Source organism: Schistocerca piceifrons, chromosome 2 (genome assembly GCF_021461385.2).
Source record: "Schistocerca piceifrons isolate TAMUIC-IGC-003096 chromosome 2, iqSchPice1.1, whole genome shotgun sequence".
Taxonomy (NCBI): Eukaryota; Metazoa; Arthropoda; class Insecta; order Orthoptera; family Acrididae; genus Schistocerca; species Schistocerca piceifrons.
Window position 1 is genome coordinate 19,049,864 of NC_060139.1, and position 24,148 is coordinate 19,074,011.

Consider the following 24,148-nt stretch of genomic DNA (forward strand, 5'->3'; position numbering starts at 1 on the left):
TTTAGCGTCATGACGACGTATGCGAGCATCGGCTTTAAGCTTCATTACTTCTCGCAAACGATCTTTTTTCACACCAATACTAATGTCAATCCGAGGAGGGAATTTGATTATCTCTTCCACTAAACTTTTACTTCTGTCATCCAACAGGATTTCCTCTGGAGAAAATCCCGTCGATTCATGTCTCAAGGTGTTCATAATTCTCTCAAATACTGCTACATATTTGCCCCATGCCCTATGGTTGTGATGGCAATAGGTACGGCACAGTCGGCCTAGCTCGCGCATATACCTCTCAGCGGGATTCCCAGCCGGACAATAAGCCGAAATATGGATCACCTCGACCCCATTACTTTCCATGCCTTCATTCCACAACTTAGAAGTAAATTGTGCCCCATTGTCTGATAGACTCGCCTTGGGCTTACCAATATGAACAAAATAATCGTTCACAAGCTTGCTATAGACCGCTTTGGCTGTAGCTTTCCTAATCGGGTATAGCTTGATGAACTTGGAAAAAGCTTCTAGCACTACTAAAACGTAGGCAAAGTTTCCTGATGACTTGGGCAAAGGTCCGTACAAGTCCACGCACAGTAATTCAAAGGTGTCGTTAGGCCTTATACTTTGCATAGGACCACGACTCGTACAGTTGGTAACCTTCACCTTCTGACATAAATCGCAAGTTTTCACTCTGTCAGTAACGCGTTTTAACATGTTGTTAAAATGCACTACTTCACACAGCTTTTCCGTACATTTCTTCGGTCCACAGTGACCATACGCCAAATGGTAGTAGTCTATTATTTCCGTGACGTATTTGGTGGGCCAGCATACCCGCCAAATATTACTATCTTCACCCTTACGTATGTACAAGATATGATCGTATATCTTGTAATACTTCCTTAAATTCTCTCCTTCTGGACTCTTTTCATCATATCGGGTTTTCACCATATTTAAACAACCATCCTCGTTCTGATGACGACGTAGATTCTTACAGATGTTCATTATTAATTTACGTCCCTCAACTTCTTTAAAATAGTACAATTTGACCACTCCATCTGCCTCATCTTTCAATAGACCTTGATTAGACTCGGGCAACCGCGACAGCGCATCCGCTACGCAATTGTCGGTCCCTTTTACGTAACAGATGTCATAGTTAAATTGCTGTAAATACAACGACCACCTAGTCAGTCTTTCGTGAAGTAGTTTACAATCCTTCAGATAAGTGAGCGCCTTATGGTCCGTATGAATAATCACCTTACGGTCCCATAGGTAACCCTTGAACTTCTTGAATCCCCACACGATAGCGAGACACTCTTTCTCAGAAATCGTGTAGTTTCGCTCACTTTTTGATAAAGTTCGACTCGCGAACGCTATCGTCCGGTGTTCCTTATCCTCTCCTTTACCAACTTCTTGGAACAGTTCTATCCCCACCCCATAATTGGACGAATCCGTTCCCAGATGGAAGGGTAGCGATAAATCAGGATGAAATAGTATGTTAGATCTTAACAACTCGTCTTTTAATCTCTCGAAAGCGGCCTGACACCCGTCAGTCCACACAAACGGAACGTTTTTGCGTAAGAGGTTATTCAAATTTTCATCATTAAACACTTGTCCTTTTACAAATTTACGGTAAAATCCTGTTAGCCCTAGAAAACTTTTTAACTGTTTCCTAGACTTGGGTGGAGGACAATTCCTTATTGCCTCTAGTTTCTCTGGGTCCTTTGTAATACCAGCAGTGGTAATTACATGCCCTAAAAATTTCAGTTCCTGCTTCACAAATTCGCATTTCTTTAGCTTTAGAGTCATTCCGCCACGGCGCAATGCTCTAAAAACTTCATCTAACAGGTCACAATGGTCATGCCAAGTGGCATTGGCCAACAATAGGTCGTCAACATATACAGTTAATCTTGAACTCAAAGCCGGTCCTAGCACTTTATCTAGGGCCCTGATGAGTACGGACACAGATATATTAAGTCCAAACGGCAGTACTCTATACTGATAACACCTGCCCGCAAACAAGAAGGCGGTGTATGGCCTAGATTCTTCTTCGAGTTCTATTTGCCAGTAACTAGCCGTCAGATCGAGGCTAGTCATGAATTTAACGTCATGAAAACGTTGCAAAATGTCCTCCATACTCTCTGGTCTGTCTGTTTCACGTTGAACGACCCTATTCAACGTGCGTGCGTCAATCACAATACGCACACTACCATCCCGTTTTGCTACAATGACCAAACCGTTATTATATGGACTCGTACTTCTTTCAATCACTCCCCATTCGATCATCTTATCTATCTCCCGTTGCACTGCTTCCTTTTTGGACAGCGGTATAACATACGGTCTCACGAAGAATGGTACGTGCGGAATCACATGCAACTTGCATTTATATCCTTCCACAAGTCCCGGTTTGTCTGAAAACACACTCTTATTCTTCATTATTACTTCATACAGGCCTCGTCTTTGTTCGTGTGTTACGTTTGACACACCGTCTACAATACTTTCCAATTCACTTTCTACACTATTGTCAATGCCGAGATTCCTCACATTACAGTAGTTCAAATTCATACCTACGTCAATAGCATCCGGCCAATTAACAATGTGTATAGGCTGGTATTGCCTATGCACACCGTCTCCTGTCTCGTCAAAACTAACTACTATTGTTTTATCTTGTGACGTACATGTCAAAGTTTTGCTTTCACAATTAATCACTGCACGGTACTTTAATAGCCAATCTAACCCGATAATTACTTCCGTAGTTAAGTCTGGCACGACGACAAACTCTTGTTCAAATCGTGCCCCACATATCTCGAAGTTGACAAGAATCTGTTTTGTGACCGGTTTACTGGCCTTCCCACTAGCACCGATAATTTTCACTCCTGTTACTGGCATAACTACGATGCCAGGTCTGTCTTTCAGTAACTCAAATATTTTCCCAGATACAGCACTCAATTCTGCACCGGTGTCAATCAACACGTTTAGTTGTAGGTCGTGCATATTAACAGACACTACTATCTGTCTACAGCTGTCCTCGACTGTTTCTTTATTTTCCCGCAGTAAATCCTCGTCTATATGCAGGTCATTCCAGAAAAAACCATCCGGCTTTGATCCTAAATCCGGTTTATCTGGCGGCTTTTTCAGCCTCTGTTCACATAAAGTTTTAATTTCAACACGTCTGTCCTGAGGCTTAGTCTGTAGCTTCGCCTCCAATACCGAAACCTTTTCCTGTAACTCGTCAACTAGTGAGTGCTGCTTTGCTATCACTTCACTAATTGTCACCTTCGTTGATTCCTCTTTGGTCAGATTGATCACATCTGCCAATCTACCTGGAAGAATGTGCCCAGTAGCATCTGAAATTACTTCCTCTGGATCTGCGCAACCCACACTGCTACCGTCTGACCGTATAACGTCAGCTCTAACCTCATACACGCTGTAATCTACGTGCTTTTCTACCAATCGTTTCCGGCTATCACTAAAATTTTCGTAATCTTTCTCCTTAATACTCTCGCAATGTTTAAACTGGATGTTCGCGTCGGATGGGTCGGCTACTTCTACCATTACAACTTTCGGTAAAGTCTGCCGGTTAGGGCCAGAGCTTTCCGTTACTACTTCAACATTCAACTCTTGCGGGACGAAACACGACGCATCTTGCTCGTGCTCCCCATTAACATAAACTATTTCTAGTAAAGTCTGCCGGTTAGGGCCAGAACTTTCCATCACTTCACAAACACTATCTTCCTGCGGGACGAGACGCGGCAAATCCTGCCCGCGCTCCCCATAAACACTTCTCCCGTACAGGCCCCTATAATCTCTTAGTTCGTCGTATAAGCGACCGAACTGCCTTAACCAGACCTCATCCCTCTCTGCATCCCCTCGCTCGATGACGGACGTTTTATCCGACATCTGATCTTCTTTCAACACTTGCGAATCATTCTTAAACTCAATCTCCAGTTCCGCTGTGGGTATTACAGCTGCCACTTTATAGTCGATTTCCGGAACACTACTTAAATTGTTCTCACTGACAGTGAATGTATTTTCTACTGCCGTGTCTACAGCTGATCTACTACTTGTGGGCGCACTCCTTTCTCCTAATACTGGCACACTCTCCCGCCGTTGATTATTCCATACGGAATTTTCATAACGACGACACCTGGGTTTTCTCCTGTTATTGGGCCGCCAAAATTTCTCCACGCCCGGTCGGCCCCTCACCGGCGCTTCTAATGGTTTCCCTGTCTCGTCCCAGCAGATACGCTCCCCGGATACTGCTGAGGCGGCTGGTCACATCCTCTGGCGTTATTACTATTCTGCGCAGCCCGTATCACGCTAGTATGATACTGGTTTCCGTCATTCCTGTTATTATTTGCATTGTACCGATTGTTATTACGGTCCGAACCATTATTGTTATTGCTGCCATGGTTGCGGTATGCATTATTCCCATGGTTATCGTAGTTGTGGTTGCTGTGGTACCCGTTGTTGTTACCACGGCCTCTACCACTGTCGCGATTATTGCCCCAATTGTCCTCGTCCTCCACTCTTTCCAGGAAATCATTTATTGTCCTTAATTGCTTCCTACGTAGCGTTTTGTGTCATCTGGAAGCTTTTTGTAGAGTTCCCAGACTATTTCGGATTCCGTGCGGCGATCACGCAAGTATTCCAACTTGCGGATCCAGCCCTCACAAAACTCCTTCATCGAACCGCGCGAATCCGCATCGAAAGGCCTCGATACGACAAATTCGCGCCAGACACCTTGCTGTTTCTGCTCTGACCAGTATTCAGCCAGAAACAAATTTTTAAACTCGTCAAAAGTCAGGTTCGTAATGTTGAGGTTCAAGCCCCAACGCTTGGCATCACCAGCCAACACATCAATAACCGCATTAATTTTTCTCTCATTAGTCCATGATCTGGGTAAAACTCTTTCACAATTTTTAATGAAATCCGTCGCATGTATACCGCCTTTTTTCAAGGGGTCGAACCGCTCCTCTATCGTCAACAATTCCGAACTATGTGCACAGATTGGCACATAGCTCTGTTTTTCGTCAAGTTTCCTCTCTAATTCCGACACCCTCGTAATCACTTGGCAAGTGGTTGTCGCAAGCGTTTCTACTTCCTTTTTTTGTTCTTCGCAGGTATTAGCCTGCTTCGTCACTTTGGTATCTACTTCGGATACTAAAGCCTTTAAAGTTTCCACCTTCTGATGATCCTCTTTTCTCACTAATTGAATTTGTTCCGTCACCTTATTCTCGATGATCGGAGCAACTGCGTCTCCTACACTTTTCTCGATTCTGCTAATTTCGGAATCAAAACGAGTATTTATGCTCGCAATTTCCGCCTGAACGCCTATCATTTCCTGTTTAAGATTACCGATTTCAGTATTAATTACAACAATATCTTCTTTGATTTTATCAACTTTTGTGTTAACAACTCCAACATTGTTGATAACAACGTTAATAGCTTTGTTCTGATTGTCTAGCATCCGTTCAAATTTTTCAGACTGAGCTTCTTGCTTGGCAGCCTGAGCTTCTTGTTTGGCAGCCTGATCTTCTTGCTTGGCCGATTGACTCTTGATTTCGTTAATCAAAACATTCAATAAATCAGTTAAATTCCCGGAAACTACCGGTTTTACTTCTGTTGCGGCTTCCTCTTTAATTGTCCCCCCGTAGTCGTCATCAAGGGATTCAGATTTGATTTTCACTTCTGATTCCGAAACATTTTCTAAACTTTGGAATTCCATTTCTGCTCTTTGTTGCGTTTCGGCGGTCGCGTCTTTCATGCTAGCCGCCTGCCCCTGAACAATGGGTACCGCGGCGCGCGTTTCCCACTGTTCGACCGATTGTTCCGTATCCAAGTCTACCAAATTTTGGCAATTGTTGCCTTCACTCATTTTAATAATTTTCAATATAACTGCCAAATCTCAAATATAATTAGGATTACTCCCACTACTTATTCTCGCTGACGTAACGGCCTGTACGTAACCAGTACTTTGTTACGAGACTTGCAACATACAAAATACGTGTCCAGAACAACCTCAAATCCGAAGATTGTCCTGTCACCAGGTCGCCACGTGTAACCTCCCCCCTCACTTATCGACCTTAAAGACAGTGAAAAATTAAACCGCGTGTACCTAATGGAAATTTGGGAAAAGCAATCGTCACCGAAGTTAATCTATCGGTAAAGAGGGAGGAAAGGGTTACATCTAAATGAAAGGAAAAATGCAAATGAAACTGGTGGAAATTAATTTTTAAAAGGGGTAAAGTTAATAAAGAAAGTAAATGTGCGGCCGTTACGTTAACAATTAACTAGCGGTAATTAGATATTTGAGATTTGGGGGAAATCATGGTCGCCAGTCCTAAGGACAATTACTATAGTAACTGAAAAAGAAAGGTTATTACACATATAATTAACACTAGAAGCGTGGCAACTGAAGGTTGACACGTGTAGTGTGAAATCTGAAAGTTTGTCAGAAGTAATAAATTTCGCTACACTCTGACTTAATTTAGCAAAAGAATTAATAAAACCGGAAAATCGAAAGTTAATTTAGTGACTGAAGTTAATAGTGAGCTTTCTTTCTGAAGCACATCGAAATCCAGTAAAATACGGTTAGTCTTGGACTACCTCAACAATCATTTCAAAAGCAACTTGACTCTACGCAATTTAGAAACAAGAGATTTAACTTTGAACTTGAATTAAATGATTCTGAACTATTAACAATAGTAAAATTTAGTACGTACCAAGCTGAGCTGCAGTCACAGGTAACTAAAGTACGGTAACAAAACTCGCACTCTTAATTCGTGCTTGTGCAATCTAAATATTGTAGCCAGCTGAACTTTGAAATTAAAGCAGTGAAATCGAATGATGCTGGCGTTTGAATTTCAACGACCCTCGGGCTCATTTCGGAAAAGGAAGGGACCCTGCTTGGCAATGCAATTGGGACAATGAGCAACAAAGGTTCATGCTAAGTTGCTGTAATTTTGCGAGGCAAATGGAACAATTTGAAAAGCTGAGGTCTGCCATACAGTTCTGAAACTTTACGTGCTTTTAGTCTTCCTTGTTGGTTGATTGAAGGTTTGAAGCCGTCGATCGAGGAGGTGGCGACAGTCACTCATTGTCGGCCGTCGCTGTTGCAGAAGCTGGATGTTGGCGCGCCTTCTTCTCGACACGGTCACCAGGCGAAACGGGCTCTTGATGTGCGCCAGCTAATGCTTCCCGTCCGCGACACCATGTCAGAAACTATCTTCGCGAGTCGAGCGCAATTACATGCTGCCAAACCCCGAAAGCGCGGCAACTCGCGGGAGCGTCACACAACACACCTGCTCTACTCGCTACTCCCGCCAGACTCTCACTGCCCTGCCTGCGCTCCACGCGGCAGAGTTAACACTACCAAAGATCCTACACACTTTGATTCTTCACACGACCCATCGATGTAATCGTTCGATAGCAGTTTTCCCTAGGCAAGACCCAGCGTAAAAATACAAATAATATTTACGAAACAAACCAATTATACATCGACATAAGTGCATAAATATATATATATATCCAAACAGTAAAGCAATTACAATATATAAAGAGACAGAAATGTCATATCTTGAGGTAGCAAAACAAGGAAAAAATAATAGTACAATAGATGGAAATAGGAGGATATGCATTTCCGGCGTTACAAAGTGAAGACAATCTACTGCCGTGGAAACAAATTTACACGCAACGCACGAAGCAGTACGGACCTAGCAACCAAGATGAATACATTTGTGGACAAAAGAAATCTACATCTAGATCCATACTCTGCAAGCCACCTGACGGTGCGTGGTGGAGGGTAGTTTGAGTACCTCTATCGCTTCTCCCTTCTATTCCAGTCTCGTTCGTGGAAAGAAAGATTGTCGGCATGCCTATGTGTGGGCTCTAATCCCTCTGATTTTATCCTCATGGTCTCTTCGCGAGATATATGTAAGAGGGAGCAATGTACTGCTTGACCCCTCGGTAAAGATATGTTCTCGAAACTTCAACAAAAGCCCGTACCGAGCTACTCAGCGTCTCTCCTGCAGAGTCTTCCACTAGAGTTTATCTATAACCTCCGCAACGCTTTCGCGATTACTAAATGATCCTATAACGAAGCACGCTGCTCTCCGTTGGATCTTCTCTATCTCTTCTATCAACCCTATCTGGTATGGATCCCACACTGGTGAGCAATATTCAAGCAGTGGGTGAACAAGCGTACTGTAACCTATTTCCTTTGTTTTTGGACCGCATTTCCTTAGGATTCTTCCAATGAATCTGTCTGGCATCTGCTTTACCGACGATCAACTTTATATGACCATTCCATTTTAAATCACTCCTAATGCCTACTCCCAGATAATTTAGGGAATTAACTGCTTCCAATTGCTGACCTGCTATATTGTAGCTAAATGATAAGGGATCTATCTTTCTATGTATTCGCAGACAACTTTACAACCCTCCGGCAGTGCATCCGGTATACTAATACATCCGGCCTTATCACAATCTAAAAAGCAGTTAATAAAAGTGCACATTAATCATAAATTTTCATGACAGCACCTGTAGCATCTGCTACCCCTGTCACATTCCCACCGCTTGCACAGTCGGTGACAGTAAGGAGTATGAGTATCAAATGTCCCGTGGTCTTCCAATGTCGGCACGGTAGCTCACCGTACTCTCTCAGAGTGCTGCCTACCCCCTGTAATAAAAAATAAATCTGAGCCAAATATTCTATGATGAACATGGAAGTGTGTCATGTGACTTCCGCCCACACCAAACGGTAAGAACAAAAAAGGAGGTAGCGTCTTTGACTAGTAATCAGGACGTCATCAGTCCCGGGTTCCAATATAGCTATTAGTAAAATTTTGAATAAAAATAATTAGCAATGGTGACCAAAGACCTCCGACATGACAAGCCACCCTCGTTCTACCAATGGCTTTGTCAAAGAGGGCGGAGGATCAGAAAGAGGTTCAGGGCACTCTCATGTCCCTGGGGTGGGAAACTCCCATAAATGTTGAAAGAATCAGCAATTATTAATGATACGAGGATGTAGAAGGCAGTGGAAACCACTGCATTAAAGACAGATAATATGTATTCCTAGGATATGTGGCCTGTAATTGAAAAGTGTCATGATGATGTCTCCATTGGCGAAAGGTTGGATTAGTCTCCCATTCCGACCTCCGACAGCGTACTGTCAAGGGAGAGGTGACCGTGAGATAAAGACTGAATAATCAACGAAAGGATAGCGTTCTACGGCTCGGGGTGTGGAATGGTCTACGTTAGCAGCCACGGTTGTTACTGCCCTGCCCTATGTCGTTCTTCCATTAGTTGTGAGTTACTGCTTTTCGGGAAGTTTGAATCAGACGTAGTGTGGTAGGGATGAAAACTGTTTGAGCCTCCCCACATCCATAGTCGCTGGGCGCCCCGTACTGCTTTCCGGAAAAGTAACTTAGTGTAATCCCCGGGTGTGAGTATTATGGCGACAGTTTTAATTGTTTGGTTTAAATGGTGTTTCTTCTTGCCAGATGAAGCCTAACGCTATTACTGTCACCGACTGTGCAGGCGGTGGAAATGTGACGGGGTCGCAGGTGCTACAGGTGCTGTCATGAAAATTTGTGATTAATGTGCACTTTTAGTAATTACTTTTTGGATTATGATCTGGCCGGATGTATTAGTATACCGGATGCACTTCCGGAGAGCTGTAAAGTTGTCTGTGTTGGCTCCGTTGGGTGTTGTGAGGCGACATCCCTTACCTGATTCTTGAAGCAAGATTGGGTCTACGGGTCATCTCGTACTGTTATCTGACTTGTTGATGTGTTTGTAGTTTAGTTATGTTAATATGCTTATTCTTGGTTATCGACAGTGTTTAAACTGTACTATCTTGAAATTCTTAGTTTAATATGTTAATCGATCTTCGCCAAGGTTGTCGTAACTTACTCTGGACTGTTTGTTAAGCCAGCTATTTCCTGGAAGTGTTATCGTTCTAATTGACCGGTTTGTGTTGCTAGCATCTTCTTGTCGCATGAGTCTTATTTTACGGGCGCTTTGCTGTTGCCTGATGGGTTAGCTACTGTTTCTACAGTCGTTGCGAGCAATTGGCCCGGCCTGACATGGATGAGCTTACCGGCGGCACAGTATTACTCGACAACACTTGTGATTCGCCGCTGATGATACCGTCTGTGAAGCAGCTCTACGGTACGGTGACTGCTGTTTCTTCTTCTCTGGTTCGCCTGGGCCTAAATCTTTACAGAGTTAGCGGATTTTTGTCTTTTAGCTTGGATCCCTTTCGTGTCGTGCCCTTCTTTCATATTTTCCCTATTTAGCCGGGCCACTTTATGGTCCTTGTGTCGCTTCAGTTTTTCATCTCTCAAAAACCAACGTTTTTGGTTTGTAATTTAGAGCCATTTTCTTAGGTTGGACTTTAAACTGGTTTAAACATTTTTACCTGTTACTTTGATTTGTACTTTAAGAGCTTTCACTTAGTTTGAGACAACAAAATTGCTTAAACATTTTACAGTTACTAAATATGTGCTAACCGTTGTTACATTTGACCTTCAAAATTTTGTTTTAAATTTCCCAGGGCCGCTTTAAATCATGGGTCTCAAATTTAAAACCAGTGCATTAAACTGGTATTATTTTGCTATCTCTAAAGGATTATTTCATTGTTTTACTACTTTTGCCTTTTTGAAAAAATTTTGTTTAATAAATGTGAGTCACTTGGAAAATGATAAAGGATATCATAACATGAAGCCTAGCCTTTCCATGAATTTCTATTAACTGGTCCGGTGGAGCACGCGAATGTTCATTCTAGATAAACTATGAGTCAGTGAAGTGACGTGGAAAGATGACAAAAGTCTCTGGTGAGATAAGCATAGGGTACTATCGCGAGCAGTAGAAACTGATGTAAAGGGTGTAAGATTCGTTGTAAATAGGAAGGCAGGGCAGAGAGAGAGTCACCGTGAACAACTCAGTTATAGGGCTGTTCTCATCAGAATCGACAGCAAGTCATTACCAACCACAACAGTTCCGGTATACATCCCAATGTCGCAAGCAGAAGAGCAAGAGACAGAGAATGTGTATGAGGACAATGAACGAGTAATACAGTACGTAAAGGGAGATGTGAATCTGACAGCCGTGAGAAGTTGGAATATGGTGGTGGGAGAATAATAGGAGAAAGAGTTATGGGAGATTATGGGCTTTGTAGTAGGAAAAAGAGAGGAGAAAGACTGAGGTGTGCCATAAACATCAGTTATTAATAGCGAACACTCTGTTCAATAGTCAAAAGAGAAGGAGATATATTTGGAAAAGGCAGGGAGATACTAAAAGTGTCCAATTAGATTACATAATTGTCAGGCAGAGATTGCGAAATCATATATTCGATTGTAAGGTGTACGCCAGAGCACGAATTCACGAAGATCTCAAGTTATTAATTTTTCAGTGTAGGCTGAAGTTTAAGAGACATATCAGGAAAAATCAGTGCGCAAAGAGGTGGGGTACAGAAGTACTACGAAATGAAGAGGCACGCTTGAAGTTCTCTGTGGATATAGATACTGGTATAATGAATAGCTCAGTAGGCAGTACAGTTGAAGAGGAATGAACATCTCTCAAAACGGAAATCATCGAAGTTGGAAACAAAAACGCAGGACGTTAACTGCGAAGAATATATGAATAACAGAAAAAATACTTCAGTTGGTCGACGAAAGAAGGAAGCTTAGAAATGTACAGGGCATTCAGGACTATAGAAATACAAGTCACTTCGGATTGAAATAAATTGGAAATGCAGGAAAGCTAAGGTGAAATGGATGCATGAAAAATGTGATCAAAAAAGAAACGCTTGTCGGAAGGACGGACTCAGTATATAAAAAAATCAAAACAACCTTCGGAGAAATTAATAACAAGGACAGTAACATTAAGAACGCAGCGAGAATTCCACTGTTAAGAACAGAGGAGGGACCGGGTGGGTGGAGAGAGTACACCGAAGCGCTCTATGAGGGGGAAGAACTTGTCATATGACGTGATGAAGAAAAAGGAGCCGTCCGAGAAGAGATAGGGGCAAGTTAAGGTCATATGTAGGAAAAGGGATAGCTAACATTCCACCGGAATTTCTAAAATTATTGGGTAAGTAGCAACGACTGTTCACATTGATGTGTAGAATGTATGAGGCTGGGGATATGTCATCAGGTATTCGGAAAAACATCGGCCACACAATTCCTAACACAGCAAGAGCTGTAAATTGAACGAATTACCGCAAAATCAGCTTCACATCTCATGCATCCAAGTTGCTGACAAGAATTATACACAGGAGAATGAAAAAAAATTAGGATCTGTTAAATGACGATGAGTTTGGCTTTAGGAAAGGTAAAGGCATTGCAGAGGCAGCTCTGACGTTGGGATGGCATCGAAAACACAACTGAAGAAAAACCATGATACTTACATGGTACAAGATGTTCGAAATTCTGGGAAAATGAGGGTAAACTATAGGTAAAGATGGGAATTATACTATATGTACAAGGACCAAAAGGGGACAGTAAGAGTGAACTACCAATAACGAAGTGGTCGGAGTAAAAAGGGTGTAACACAGGTATGTAGTCTTTACCCCAACCGTTCAGTATGAACATCGAAGAAGCAATGACGGAAATAAAAGAAAGGTTCAGTAGTGGCATTAAAATTAAGGGTGCAAGGATATGAGTGACAAGAATCGCTGATGTCACTGCTGTCATGTGAAAGTGAAGAAGAATTACAGGATTTGTTGAATTGAATGAACAGCTCAGTGAGTACAGAATATGGATTACGACTAAATCGAAGAAAGACGAAAGGAGTGCAAAGCAATAAAGTGAGAACAGTGCGAAAATTAACATCAGATAACGAAATAGAAGAAGGTAAGGAATCATGCAACCTAGGCAACAAAACAACACATGAACGACGGAGCAAGGAGGACACAAAAGATAGGCTAGAACTGGCAACAAGGGCAAGAGAAATCTACTGGTAGCAAACATAGGCCTCAATTTGAGAAAGAAATTTCTGAGAATGTACGTTAGGAGCACAGGATTGTGTGGTAGTGAAGCGTGGACTGCGGCTAAAATCGGAACAGAAGAGCGTTCGAGATGTGGCAGTGCAGAATAATGTAAAAATGTGAAGTGATAAGAAATCGGCGAGAAAAGGACTCGTGAAAAATGTTGAAAAGATAAAGGGGCGGGATGATAGATCATGTGTCAACACACCAAGGCATAAATTTACGCCGGCCGTGGTGGCCAAGCGGTTCTGGCACTACAGTATGGAACCGCGCGACCGCCTTGGGCATGGATGTGTGTGATGTCCTTAGGTTAGTTAGGTTTAACTGGTTCTAAGTTCTAGGGGACTGATGACCTCAGAAGTTAAGCCCCATAGTGCTCAGAGCCATTTGAACCATTTTGAACCATAAATTTACCGTACTTGATAGACCTGTAGGGGATAAAACTCTAGGGGATGTCAGAGGTTGGAATACATCCGGGTGCCAGAGCTACTCTGAGGTGAAGACTTTAGTACAGGAGACAAATTTGTGGCGGGCCTTATCACAAGACTGAAGGTCCACAAATGACTTCTTTGATTTAAGAAAATGGTTTTGTTCATTTCTACAAGTTTGTTTTGTGATTTTTCAGTGACTCAGCCGCACTGCATATTGTTTTCTTCCTAGTTAAGAGACTTCTGCTACTATGTAGGTTTGATGATATTTAGTGTCATACCTGTCGGCAATGTATTCGATCCTGCCCTTCTTAGAGACTGCTGGCGCTGTTCGGTCACCAGCAAGAGATGACTTAGTCCGCTTCATTGTGGGTCATCCGCTCTGATGCCACCTACTCCAATCAGGGGCTCTCCCCACATTCGCCACCCAGCTACAGCCTAGGCCAGCTGGCATGATGGCCGTTGCCAGGAGTCTTGATGCCACAGGAAGACAGGCATCTACTCCTTGGCATACGTTGGGAGTTCACAGATCAGGCATAAGTAGTGCGATCCCTGTGTTGTCAGGGTATATGACGGTCCCACCCCAACGGACTGGCTACCGTGCTGAATATTGGACGGAGAGAAATCCAATATTGTCATGGGAGTGAAAGAGGACAGGAGATAATGGAAGAAGATGACGTACCCCGGAAAGTGTCCTCGCCCAAATAGTTGAATTGCAGGTGGAGAGGTAAAGCCATGGCTAGATTCAGGAGATCGAATCTAAGGGCATTATGGACAACTCGTGTACCACGTAAGGCGTCCTTCCCCATATTGCCCGCACTTCTCTAAAATTTTGAAAGTGGCACGTCAAACCATAGAATGGGACCTGAACTCATAGGGCCGAAAAGTGTGACTCCTTTTAGTCGCCTTTCACGACAGGCAGGAATATCTGTGGCCTATTCTAACCCCCCGACCTGCAGGGGGATACTTGCGTATATGGCTGATATTCGGTAGAACTGGGGAAAAGTAGTCTCAACTTTTTTTCGGTAAAAGTATTTCAGATGTTTACATTCAAGGGAAGCATTCGAGCGTTCACGTTTCAGGAAACCATGCAAAACGTCATTGAATATCGTCGTATGGATATTTGAAGCCTGTTCGTAACACAGCTCATTGTACCGTGGTACGCATTCAAGGGAACCACGGCCCAAAACGAAGAAATCACAGTACCAAAACGCCCTTTTGCTGTGCTTAAAGGGTGAGATGTTGTTTTATTATGTCTTCTCCCTCATCTCCCTTGATTAATGTCACCGAGGATGGCGACATGGTGATAACAATTTAGCCTCCTAATCGAGAGGACTCAGGTTCATAAACTCCATCCGACCATCCAAATTTATGATTTAAGTAGTATCCGTAAATCGATTAAGACAAATGTCGTCGTTTTCCACAAATTTGTCCGATTAGAGTTTATGATGAGTCTGTAATGCCCTCGTCATCGAAAGGAAGTTCACCTCGAATCTTCCTTCGCTGCTGCTAATTGTGTTCAGAGAGTGGTATCCACTGTACGTCGCCATTTAGTGACACTCACTGTTGAGTAGGTACAGTCTGCCAATTGAAGAGACACCACCGCCCAAAGTAGCGAGAAAGCTGGCCGTACCTCAACATCATGTACGCCGCAAGAATGTAATGACATTTATGAAATGCTTATTATAGTAGTACGTGCGACACGTCAGTAAAGTATCACGGGATATAAATGATCGTAAAATAAATACAAACAGAGTAACAGTAAGTGGAATGACAAACTATAATCGAACAAATTTGCGGAAATACGACGACATTTGCTTTAATCGATTTACGGATACTACTTACATCATAAATTTGGATGGTTGGATGGCGTTTCTGAATCTGAGTCCTCTCGATTAGGAGTCCAAATCGTGTTGAAGAAGAAATATTTATAAACTTCCTTTTGTCTTAGTATCTTGCCCTACATTTTCCACTCAATGGCCGGCAAAACGGTATGCCAGGAGCGTCTTTTTCTAAAACCGTAGATCGCACGTTCTTAAAAGCGTGCTTGTTTTGGTTCGTTTGTTTTCTAAGATATTTCTGCGGCTGCCTGTTGTTATTTGTTGTGTATGAGGCGGAACTACGGGCCTCATGGAAAAATGGTAAACCGGCTGAATCACGCAATTTGACTCTTAGTCTGATCAAGAGGTGTGGCCAGTAATTGCACGTGGTGATCACGTAGGCTGACATGAGGATCAATGAACTATACTTGACGGGATGTATCTGGAACATCTTAGGTGATCAGAAAGTTAGTAGACAGGAATACCATTAAATACTTAGTTTTAATTCAGCATCAGCGGTGAACGTCGATCTTGACTTTGTACAATAATATTTACAAGTGCCGTTATAGACTGAACTGCGAATACTTCTTTACAATTCTGATTGCTTCACACATGTAGATCAATTATCAATGCATAAACTGTATGTGACGCCTGGCTAGGTCGTAGCTACTGACTTAGCTGAAGGCAGTGCTAACCAGCGTCTCTGCAGATTAGATCTCTGAAGCTATAACGAGTGAACCATTCCTATTAACGTCGGCTGTACAACTGGCCAGTGCGCTAGCTCGTCTCGTAAGACCAGCCGAGTGGCGGCGCTCGGTCTGCTAGCGTCGACAGTGGCGACTCGCGGGACCGATGTGTACTGACGGAACGCGGCCGATTTGCTGTGAAGCATTATTTTCTGGCAATTAATACGCCCCCGAGCCAACCTGTAGCTCCTGAGCCCAACGTACTCTGGTATTTGTTGGATACATTTTAGTCCCTGTTTAGTCTTAAAAGTCCCCCAAGTAACACGAAGATAATCTCTGGTGTTTAACAAATGCCATACCGTCCAGTCTAGTCAGTGTTTTCATATGTTCTGCTCATCGACGATTCTGTGCAGAAGCTCCTCAATCCTTATCTTATCAATCCACGTAATTTCAGCTCCATTCTGTAGCACCACATCTCTAATGTTTCGATTATCTTCTCTTTTGGTCTTCCCACCGGCCGTGATTCACTTCCATACTATAGTGTGCTTGGTACGCACATTCTCAGAAATTTCCTGCTCAAATCAAAGCCGACGCTTGATACTAGTAGATTTCTTTTGGCTAGAAACGACAACCTTGCCTCTGCTAGTCTGATCTTTATGTCCTCTTTGACTCGCTTCGTCTGTCATGTGTTATTTGACTTCCAAGGTAGAAGAAATGCCTAACTTCCTGTACATCATGGTTCCAAATTTTGGTTTTAAGTGGTTCACTAATCTAGTTTCTGCTATTTCTCATTACTTTTATCTGTTTTCGGTTTACGTTCCATGGCTTTTCTGTACTCATTACACTGTTCATTCCATTCAACAGAACCTGTAATTAATAAATAAAAGCACCAATTTGCTTTAGTTCTACAATATTACTTTTATTGTGTTAATCGGTTTCGGCTTACAAGGCCATCTTCCGACATTTACTGAGTATTGTCACCAAAGAAGTTACAATGGTTTCAAACAACATTGGAAGAGAATTAACACGTCTAGACTGAAGCAGAAACATACAGTAAGTAACATCTTTGACAGTGTGGTGCTAAAGCAATGAAAAAGTAAAACGTTGGACACTAAATAAATAACAATGCAGTAGTCAGGAAAACCTTTAACAAAGAATAGGAAGTGCATGCTTACATAACAGTTTCTATTAATATAAAACCTGTGATTCTACTTCACTTTCATTGAGGATCGCAATGTCACCAACAAAAGTCGTTATCGAAAACGTTTCATACTCAATTTTAATCTCATTCCCAAGACTTTCTTGTATATCCGTCAATCTTTCTTTGATGGAATGATTGAAAAATAGGGGAGAACTGCTACATCCTGCGTTACACCCTTTTTAATCCGAGCACTCCGTTCTTGAGCATCCATACATAATTATCTATCTTGCTTCTTGTCCATAATGTATATTACCTGTCATTAGTTACAGCTTTTACATATGTATTTAATCTCAGCCATAATGGCTATGTTTGTTAACCGTGACTGTGTGGGATAATTATATATTTGTAATTTCTGCTACCAGTCATTTAATGTTTAATCTAACAGGAAACAACGCGTTTCGAACACGTTCTGTTCATCTTCAGGCGATTATACGCACATACGTACATAGAGAAATGTTACTTAAGCCAGTTCTAACTCAATGGATTCAACATGTGTCCATGTAAACAAATGACTACGAATCTGTCAGTACCAAGAATATAGATATAAAACCTCGATAATCCGTACTGACTCACGTGCTACAAGTCCACCATCTTGTGTTACGTGCATAATGTTTACATGTATGTCGAAACAATTTGTACAGCGAATTACGTTGGAAATTAGTGACAAAATACAATGTGCAATAATGTAATGTTAATCAACAGCTCCGCCACTACACCAGTGATGCAAGTGAAGCTGCAAGGTGATGAATTAGCTATAACATCATAAACAGTCCACCACAAGGAAGAAAACCAGCAGAGGACGTCACTGACTTCGGTTTTTGGCAATCCACTGCCCCTCTACTGCTCCCCACCTGCCCACCCAAATGCCACACCAGCCGCTACAGTAACAAACAATGGACGAAGAGTTCCAGATTAATCTAGTTTAATACTGTTTATTTTTAAGTAACTTTTCTGTATCTATGTATAAATGGCTGAAGATGAACAGAACATGTTCGAAACGCGTTGTATGACGTTAGATTAAACGTAAAACAAAACAAAAAAATAAAAAAGTGACTGGTAGCAGAAATTCGAAATAAATAATTGTCACACATGTTCCTGAGAATTTTACAATGCGGAACGCTTTTACTAGGTCTCCAAAGCCTACAAACAGTACCTCCATGCTTTTTCAGTCTTGCTTCCATTATCAAACACGACATTAGAGCTGCTTTTCTGATGCCTTTCCCCAATTTATAGCCAAACTGATCGTCATCTATAACATCCACCGTTTTTCTTTTCAAGTTTCTTCATATTATTCATGTCAGCAGCTTTGAGGGGCTAGTTATTAAGCTGAGTGCGACACAGTTCTTAAGCCGTCGGCACACGGACCGTGCATCCGAACGTTGAGCGTTGAGCGTGCCGAGTTTCTGACGTCACAGCATGGAATAGCACGCTCGGGAGTCTTTCCGAACGTGCAGAGCAATATCTGGCATTCAGATATTCTCAGCGTGCGTCTGAGCGTTGACCAATGACATGGCACAACGCCATCTACGTCACACGCACGCCTCTCCCTTCAGTACAGAGTTGTGACGCGCCATATTGTCATTCATTTCAAGCCTATACGTATATATGCCGTTCCGAGCACCAGTAAATTGAGAATCACTGCAAAACTCATTGTTAACTGTGTGATTCGTTCCAATAAAAGAGTGAGAAACATCATATTCGCGGCAAAATAATTATTGTAACTTGCGTATAGTGAGAGTAGGCTATTTGAAGGCAGCGACACACTGAAGATCCACCCAAAACGCATTGTTCTTGGTACAATTTGTTATAATTAAATTTCAGTTAGTAAAATATGTACGATTAAAGTTTTTAGCAAGAGGTAAGGTACTATCATTAGGTACAGCAGATGTGATGTTGGTATAGCGTAATGAATAGCATCATTGTATGCTAATGAGGTTTTTTTTTTTTGGGGCGGTGGTTCGCGTCCTGACACGACAATCTTTTTTCCTAACATTCGCGTTTTTATTAGGTTCTGATACTTTATTATTAGTTTAATATGAGTATAGACAGTAATGTTTGATTTTATGTAAATACAAGTTCACCTTTTTTTGAGGGATGACTTTGTTCGATTGGCTTAATCTAAAGGACAGCTTACGCTACTTGTATAAAGGTATTTTTTCTCCTTTTTCTTTTACGCTTCGTAATTGACATGCTGCAAAGATTCTGCTACTGGATACGAACAGTGATCAAGTAAGACTGACCTTGGGGTTTTACTAAAATGTGGGAATGATGAAATAATGTTTATCTCATGCGGAGAGTATTCCAATTTTGTAACGCACTGCTTGTAATGGAACTTTTATAAGCCTGTGTCCTTATTGATTGGACATGGTACTTTCCTTTTCGTGGACGATGGAAGAAATGTGCATTTTAATATAGCTAACGTGGGAATTTTACGCGCCCGTTGAGTAAACAGTGTGATTAACGAACTAGAAACATCCCTCAACTGTCGCTTGAGTGCGTTGCGATCGCGTATACTAAGTTGGGGCCCACGTACCGTGTGCACAAGTCGCATCGTTCCTGAGCGTTGATCAGCACGTTGAACTGGGCACGCTCAACGTTAACGTTCGGCAGCACGGTCCGTGTGCCGACGGCTTTACAGTTATCTACCGTTTCTGTCTTCGGGATTTCGTCGACGATGTTTTGCCGAAAAGGTGATGGTATGACGCCTACTCAAACATCCTACAAATAGAAAGGAATAATCCTTTGGTTGGCACGTCCCCCAAGGTTTTTAGAAATTCCTGCTGTCTCATTTGACCTCACGTCTAAAGAAGCCTAAAGAATAATAAATGTGGTGCCTTCCTCCAATCGTTGCTGCAGTGCATTGTGCTCTATGCGCTGAGGTTTGTAAGAAACGGTGTTACATACCAATGGAAACGCTGCTATCTGTGTACATCGTAGTTTTGTAGTGAAGCATACCGGCCGCAGTGCACGACAGAAATGAGTCGGAGCGTCGCCACTGTGCGTGTCGGAGTGTGGTGGCGCTGTTAGCCGGAGTAATGCGCGCTGCAGCAGGCAGAGGGCGTCTCTGGCGCTCACCTGCGGCTTGCGTGCCGTTAATCCTCGGCGGGCGCGCTGGCGAACAGCTGCGGGCGCACACCTCGCCCCTGCGCTCCCGCCGCCGCCACCGCCGTTCCCGATGACGGGATCGATATCCGAAACCGATACTGCGCGCACCACTGCCGCCGAAACCAGCGGCCTGCGGACGCCCGTCTTGTTAACCTGACTCCCGCTGCCTGTTTACCGCCGCTGGTTCTGCCTCGGCGCTCTTCCAGCCACCCAGCCAGCGCTGAGGCGCGGCGCCTGGGTCTAGGACACCCAAAGTGGACGAGAATTTCGTCAAACTGTAACTTTTCGGCGAATGCATTCTTAGACAGTTTCGTTGCATTAAACTACAAGTGCTAAGGACTAGGGGAGATTGGGGGAATTTGGCACAGAGGGTAAAATTACGCACGTCAGTAAGTCGTCAACTGTGAGAATTACTCTTATCTAAAGTCTTCAGGCTTTCATAGCCGTTGTCACTTAAGATCTTCTGGGTTGTTAGGCCGCTTCATATTTTCTCTACAATAATCGACGTTTCGACCCCTCTGCTGCGAACTTCTTGAGGATGTCTCGGTGTTCATTATTGCTATAACACTGTCAGCGAGCCGGCCGGGGTTGCCGCTACGGTCGCAGGTTCGAATCCTGCCTTTTTGCATACATGTGTGTGACGTCCTTAGGTTAGTTAGGTTTAAGTAGTTCTAACTTCTATGGGACTGATGACCTCAGAAGTTGAGTCCCATAGTACTCAGAGGCATTTGAACTGTCAGGGACCAGTATCGCTTTCTCTTATAAAGGGGAGTTTTCCTGCGTTTGTGCTAGAGAAATGGTAATGGTTACATTCTTGTGGCACCATTTGAGGGCCATCGTCATAGGCTCATGCAGAAGAAGGGGCATTGTTGGCTAAACTCTTGTGGACACCATTGGTGGTCCATCGTCACTGTATAGAAAGGCACTATTCCACACTTCTAAAGTAAACTATGCAAATAAAACCCTTGTTAGACCAGTTCTCACTTACGCTTCGGAAATATGGCGCTTGACGGAAAATCGATGCAAGGCTGCTCGACGGATTTGAGAAGAAAGTCTTGAGGAGAATAATTGACCCTGTCTATGAAAGAGAACAGTGGACGGAAAGCTACAATGTAGAACTGTATACTATATATGCCGATGCTCCTGTAACAAAAATCATACGTTCAGGAAGGACAAGATGGGCAGGTCATGTGGCAAGAACGGAGGTGTCTGAGGTGATAAAGAAGATTCTCTTTGAAAATCCAGGAGGACAAAGAGGGCGAGGACGACCTCGAGCAAGATGGCTGGCTGGAGTGGAAGAAGACCCTCGTAAGCTTGGATGCACAAACTGGAGGGGGGTAGCACGTGACCGTCATGGATGGCGGAAGCTCGTTGGGAGGGCCAAGGTTCATCCTGGACTGTAGCGCCACAGAAAAAAAAGTAACTACCTTGTTAACTGTTTCGTTTAATAAACTTAATATTCAATACATATATTGTGGAATATAAGATGTGTAAAATTAAATATTTTAAACCAGTCCTTGCGCCAATTAACCCCAATTACTGAGTCATTTTACCCAGTATGTCGGGTAAAATGACGCAATGCAGTGATGTCATACTTATTAGTTTTATTCTAAATCACGTAGCTTTGTATTTATGTTTTTGAGATATGTTACAGTAAACAAAAGAGGCTAATGTCATACGAAATTTGGAGCCTCTATGTATTATAGAATGAACGTCATAGTCAGAATATCTTAGGTGACCCAAATTCCTCGCTTTCCCCTACTCATGACGCAAGCATATACCGAACGTCTCTCCGAAATTGTTCATACTCGTACGATTGAAATACACACTTTGATGTAACGATGCACCGCTCAAGCGATTTAGAACCTGATGAAAAACAGCTCAGCTGGCTGAGGTAAAGGACAAGAAGACTGCCCGTTCTGCATTCGAGTCACGCTTTCTATAAAATACTGTTGTAACGAATAAAATTAATGACTTTCATCATTGCGATCCATTCGCTGCGAGGCATGTTTAAGATTGGGGAGGGTATTGTGCCGTACGTAGTATACTGAGATACAGCACAAGAAGAGTCTGGGGCGGTTCGTACCAGAAGTACCGTGGACGTCAGTCCGCAGCGGGGACATCGCCGCGCGCAAACCAGCCACGTTGTCCGCGAGGATCGCGCGCTCTGGAGCGGCAGCGCCATCAGGAAGAAACACGCGGGCATAAGTAGCCGTGCATGAGCGTAAGTTGCCAGTTGAAAGTTGTAGGTCGGTCCGAGTCTTGCTAAGAATTTCCTGCAGGAATTCCGTCATGTCTTCAAGTTTTCGAGTCACTGCGTGAGACAAAAACTGTGGGCGATCGATAGTGATTAGTCTTAATTAGAAATAGGATGCTGAATAAAAATATCGTGTGTGGACAGAGACCGCCTGCCTAGAGATGTAACTGTGTTGTGTTAGTTTAGAATTGCTCTTCGAATAGTACATCGACACAATATTAGTTTTCTACCGACTTTAGTTCAAAGAACATTACTTAGTTTGGTTCATTGATGTGTAGTTAATGCAGGACAGATAGACGAAAGCTACATTCTACAACTGCTGTAACCTTCATTAGCAAAATTGAGTAATAAAAGTTTCTGTCACTATTTTGTGACACTTTCACTTTGCGTGTGTGCTGTCCTAGGAAATATGCATCCATCCTAGCAGGTCACCCTTATTTGTCTTTCTCAAGATTTTCATCAGATTGGATGCTCTCCGTTCGCAACACCTTATACACTTTTCAGACTTTGGGCTTTAGCAAGCCGTGTAAAGGAAGTTTAGTATATTTCTGTATTCCATTTTTGTACGATGGCATTCATTTTTTATGTTCTGCAGTCTTTGTATGAAATTGTAGAAAGTTATCTGGAAAATCGAGATTTTTCTAAATGCGAAAACACGTTCCAAGGCACAATACAAATATTCTGTTTCAATTTAAAGGGGTTGCAATAAAAAACATCTTGTCAGTGTGTGGGGCAGCAGGTGGAATATTTGTCATTAAATGTAATGTAGAATGTAGAAAAGATGCATTTCCCGGCCGATTAGCAACATATGTGGGGCGGCGGGTGGAGTAATTGTTATATAAAATGTTCCTATTATTTATTTAATGCTGTTGTTTGCCGTTCTCAACACTGGCTCTCTAACTACAATATTGGCAACCAGAAAGTGATTAGCAAAACGTGAGGCCTGTAATTAGAATTCCTAGTGCCCACTTCATTTGAGAAATACACTTATAGCTACAGCTTATAGCTCTGAGGAATTAGGAGCTTGTCTGGGATTCATAATCAAAAACGATTCTCTCTAAAATGTTCACTATATTCTGCAAGTCACAGACCAAAAAAGAATCCGCACAATCCAACTACCAGAGCAGTTCAGAGTCTAATGCGCTGATGCAACTATAACTGTTCAAATTAAAGGTTTACGTGAATGCTCACCACAATTTGATGATAATGTTCATCAAACATACGCTAAATAATGGTAGAATGTCTGTCCCGTGGCGGCACGTGAAAATACGACATACGCAAACTAAAGATAGATCATTAAAGTCATCCCAGAATTCACACTTCACTCGAAAACGATTTCATGGTTACGCGTATCTCGAGTAACTTATTACGGCATCCGAGGCTCTTTATAGCAATGATACCGACGCGACACGACTCCCGGCACAGATGGTGCGCTAATCAGCGTCTGGAGAGAACTGGGGCACTTTTTTCCTCGTGCAGCGTTCTTATATATAAAGCTGCGGTGTTAATGCCCATTGACAGAATTGCACTCGATTATTAAATTCATCACCATGTATTTGCTTATGTAGCGACACGTGAAACGGGTGAAAGCGGTGACGATGCAGTAAACGCATGACACTACTCTGACTCAGTCCACCGGCTCTCGCAATAACCCGTGTACTCATGTTTG